We start from the raw sequence: 5,000 nt of genomic DNA on the forward strand, positions 1-5,000 counted from the left end.
AGCTTTGCAACCATACTTCCCCCGGAACCCAAAAGCTTTGGTTTCCCGGAGGCTGCCCGCCGAGTCATCGGAGGAACTGCGGCGGATCGCTGGCTGGCATCGTTTATGGTTAGAACTAGGGCGGTATCTGATCGCCTTCGAACCTCTAACTTTCGTTCTTGATTAATGAAAACATACTTGGCAAATGCTTTCGCTTCTGTTCGTCTTGCGACGATCCAAGAATTTCACCTCTAACGTCGCAATACGAATGCCCCCGCCTGTCCCTATTAATCATTACCTCGGGTTCCGAAAACCAACAAAATAGAACCGAGGTCCTATTCCATTATTCCATGCACACAGTATTCAGGCGGGCTTGCCTGCTTTAAGCACTCTAATTTGTTCAAAGTAAACGTGCCGGCCCACCGAGACACTCAATAAAGAGCACCCTGGTAGGATTTCAACGGGGTCCGCCTCGGGACGCACGAGCACGCACGGGGCGGTCGCACGCCTTCGGCTCGCCCCACCGGCAGGACGTCCCACGATACATGCCAGTTAAACACCGACGGGCGGTGAACCAACAGCGTGGGACACAAATCCAACTACGAGCTTTTTAACCGCAACAACTTTAATATACGCTATTGGAGCTGGAATTACCGCGGCTGCTGGCACCAGACTTGCCCTCCAATAGATACTCGTTAAAGGATTTAAAGTGTACTCATTCCGATTACGGGGCCTCGGATGAGTCCCGTATCGTTATTTTTCGTCACTACCTCCCCGTGCCGGGAGTGGGTAATTTGCGCGCCTGCTGCCTTCCTTGGATGTGGTAGCCGTTTCTCAGGCTCCCTCTCCGGAATCGAACCCTGATTCCCCGTTACCCGTTACAACCATGGTAGGCGCAGAACCTACCATCGACAGTTGATAAGGCAGACATTTGAAAGATGCGTCGCCGGTACGAGGACCGTGCGATCAGCCCAAAGTTATTCAGAGTCACCAAGGCAAACGGACCGGACGAGCCGACCGATTGGTTTTGATCTAATAAAAGCGTCCCTTCCATCTCTGGTCGGGACTCTGTTTGCATGTATTAGCTCTAGAATTACCACAGTTATCCAAGTAACGTGGGTACGATCTAAGGAACCATAACTGATTTAATGAGCCATTCGCGGTTTCACCTTAATGCGGCTTGTACTGAGACATGCATGGCTTAATCTTTGAGACAAGCATATGACTACTGGCAGAGATCAACCAGGGAGCTGCGTCAACTAGAGCTGAGCAGCCGGCCGCCCGGGAGTGTGTCCCGGGGGCCCGCGCGAACACGCAAGCGTCCGCTCAATCATTCTGCAAACAGGAGGAGGCTGAGCTCCCCTGCACAATACACCTCGAAACCCTCTCAGGTCCCGGCGGCGCGCAGCGCCGTCCCAAGTACTTGGTCGGGTTCGAGAGAGGCGCAATCGCCCGGAGTTAGGCGAGTAGACGCTTTCGGTGCGACCACCCGTGCTCCCAACTGAGCTTGCCGCTGCCGACAGAGGCCCGGGAGCGTGCTGTCGTGGCATTGCCGGCGGGAGACAACACGCGCCACCTACGGTGACCGGCAGCTCCAACGCCAGCGCCACAGAAGGACAAAAGCCCCACTTGGGTGCCGAAGCGAACTCTCCCAGCACAGCGCACACGCCAACACATCCGCACAGCTGCGATACAAACCACCAGCGAGAACCGCTGGGGCGACCGAGCAGCAGACGGCGTCGCGGCGCCGAGCGCCGGGCGGCGGCGCATCCTCAACGCACACAGTCCTCAATCGGACCAGCACACTGCAGATGTCCACCGCGCTTCGCACCGGGCCCGCGAGGACCTACTTTGGCCGCACGGCGCCGCGCGCAGGGTGCGCCGGCGCGCAGCTGCGACGCCTGCCGCGTCCGTCGGCCGGCGCGCCTGCCACTGGCCGCCCCCACCAGCCGGCTGTAGCGCGTGCGCCCACGCACCGCGCGGCCAGCACGCCGGGAGGCGCCCCCTCACCGGCCGGGGACGGTCCCACCCAGCCACCGCCGCGTATCGCTTCACACCCAGATGCCGTTCAGTTTCGTCGGCATGGTGGGTATCGCTGGAACAACCGGTTAGTACCTCAACCTATCGTCGCCATCACCGATTCACCCCTAGCGAGAACAACCGCACCACAACGGGTTACCATTTCTTCATTTGCGTAACTTCACCAGAAAACGTAGGCGTCCATCGCCATTTGCAACTTCAACCATTATTGCATGCCTGTGTCAGGTGTCACGCCACACTACGTCTGCCCACATACACGCAACAAAATGTGCACGCCTAGACAATACGTGGAAGGTGGCCCCCGTACGTATGCGATGTCCATTGCTCGAACGACTGTCAACCGGCTTCTGTAGCATGTCGCAGATATGGAACGCGCTGCACCATGCCATCACGGTGTGTGAGGAGAGACGACTAGGTCCGAATACATCAACAGACAGCTCATGCTGATCGCCATCCACGGCGTCCGTTCCTCCCACACGTCTCTATGGCGTACCACACTGCAATCCAGCTCTCATAGGGAGACGACACGTAGCTGCGTGCACAATATTTGCACTGTATGGTCCGCCGTTTTTGGGCGCAGTCGTTGTACGGTCACACATGTGCCACGATGTATCATTCAGTACATAAGGACGAATGTGCAGTACAGATTGTGGTTCACGCGTACGACATCAGCGGACAGTTGACACAGGCCGCACCACAACGTAGCCTGCGTACGTCGCATGCGAAGGGCATTGAACATGCAAACTTGTCACCAACCACCTTGCGAAGGCAGGGGGCAAGGTGGGGACGTGGGGAGAGGTGGGGGGGGGGGGGGGCGGCATGTACGCCCTGCTGCCATCCACATTACAGTGTACAGCAGGAGCATGTGGAAAGTCAGCAAGACTTGCAAGGTGTTTAACATGAAGCGATACACAGGGGAGCGGGCAGTGCGAGTAGCGAACTATATTGCGAGGGTTGCGGGTGGGCAACACTACACTAATTGAACGAGTCGTATAACAATTACAGAGCAGGTTTAGGCGACAACGTGGGTTACGATAGGCGACAACGTGGGTTACGTTAGGGGACAACGTGGGTTACGTTAGGGGACAACGTGGGTTACGTTAGGGGACAACGTGGGTTACGTTAGGGGACAACGTGGGTTACGTTAGGGGACAACGTGGGTTACGTTAGGGGACAACGTGGGTTACGTTAGGGGACAACGTGGGTTAGGTTAAGGCACAACATGGGTTAGGTTAAGGCACAACATGGGTTAGGTTAAGGCACAACATGGGTTAGGTTAAGGCACAACATGGGTTAGGTTAAGGCACAACATGGGTTAGGTTACGGCACAACATGGGTTAGGTTAAGGCACAACATGGGTTAGGTTAGGGGACAACATGGGTTAGGTTAGGGGACAACATGGGTTAGGTTAAGGCACAACATGGGTTAGGTTAAGGCACAACATGGGTTAGGTTAGGGGACAACATGGGTTAGGTTAGGGCACAACATGGGTTAGGTTAGGGACAACATGGGTTAGGTTAGGGGACAACATGGGTTAGGTTAGGGGGACAACATGGGTTAGGTTAGGGGACAACATGGGTTAGGTTAGGGGACAACATGGGTTAGGTTAGGGGGACAACATGGGTTAGGTTAGGGGACAACATGGGTTAGGTTAGGGGACAACATGGGTTAGGTTAAGGCACAACATGGGTTAGGTTAGGGGACAACATGGGTTAGGTTAGGGGACAACATGGGTTAGGTTAGGGGACAACATGGGTTAGGTTAGGGGACAACATGGGTTAGGTTAGGGGACAACATGGGTTAGGTTAAGGCACAACATGGGTTAGGTTAGGGCACAACATGGGTTAGGTTAGGGCACAACATGGGTTAGGTTAGGGCACAACATGGGTTAGGTTAGGGGACAACATGGGTTAGGTTAGGGGACAACATGGGTTAGGTTAGGGGACAACATGGGTTAGGTTAGGGGACAACATGGGTTAGGTTAGGGGACAACATGGGTTAGGTTAGGGGACAACATGGGTTAGGTTAGGGGACAACATGGGTTAGGTTAGGGGACAACATGGGTTAGGTTAGGGGACAACATGGTTTAGGTTAGGGGACAACATGGGTTAGGTTAAGGCACAACATGGGTTAGGTTAAGGCACAACATGGGTTAGGTTAGGGGGACAACATGGGTTAGGGTTAGGGGGACAACATGGGTTAGGTTAGGGGACAACATGGGTTAGGTTAAGGCACAACATGGGTTAGGTTAGGGGACAACATGGGTTAGGTTAAGGCACAACATGGGTTAGGTTAGGGACAACATGGGTTAGGTTAGGGACAACATGGGTTAGGTTAGGGGACAACATGGTTAGGTTAAGGCACAACATGGGTTAGGTTAAGGCACAACATGGGTTAGGTTAAGGCACAACATGGGTTAGGTTAGGGGGACAACATGGGTTAGGTTAGGGGACAACTTGGGTTAGGTTAGGGGACAACATGGGTTAGGTTAAGGCACAACATGGGTTAGGGTTAAGGCACAACATGGGTTAGGTTAGGGGACAACATGGGGTTAGGTTAGGGGACAACATGGGGTTAGGTTAGGGGACAACATGGGTTAGGTTAAGGCACAACATGGGTTAGGTTAGGGGACAACATGGGTTAGGTTAAGGCACAACATGGGTTAGGTTAGGGGACAACATGGGTTAGGTTAGGGGACAACATGGGTTAGGTTAAGGCACAACATGGGTTAGGTTAAGGCACAACATGGGTTAGGTTAAGGGACAACATGGGTTAGGTTAGGGGACAACTTGGGTTAGGTTAGGGGACAACATGGGTTAGGTTAAGGCACAACATGGGTTAGGTTAAGGCACAACATGGGTTAGGTTAAGGTACAACATGGGTTAGGTTAAGGTACAACATGGGTTAGGTTAGGTTACACGTTGTTGTAAGGAAAGGTGTGGGGGGGGGGGGGGGCGGGGCGGCAGGTTCGTTGATAGTGA

The 5,000-nt window shown here is 54.1% G+C and overlaps 1 non-coding gene across 1 annotated transcript in view; it reads right to left on the bottom strand.

The window, feature by feature from the left end:
- Positions 1-1,228, bottom strand: part of LOC124729933 — a 1,910-nt gene extending 682 nt beyond the window's left edge. Inside the window, exon 1 of the ribosomal RNA XR_007007822.1 lies at positions 1-1,228. This exon is cut by the window's left edge and continues 682 nt beyond it. This is a non-coding gene — a ribosomal RNA (small subunit ribosomal RNA).
- Positions 1,229-5,000: the final 3,772 nt, after the last annotated feature.

This window comes from Schistocerca piceifrons, unplaced genomic scaffold (assembly GCF_021461385.2).
Source record: "Schistocerca piceifrons isolate TAMUIC-IGC-003096 unplaced genomic scaffold, iqSchPice1.1 HiC_scaffold_1227, whole genome shotgun sequence".
In the NCBI taxonomy this organism is placed as follows: Eukaryota; Metazoa; Arthropoda; class Insecta; order Orthoptera; family Acrididae; genus Schistocerca; species Schistocerca piceifrons.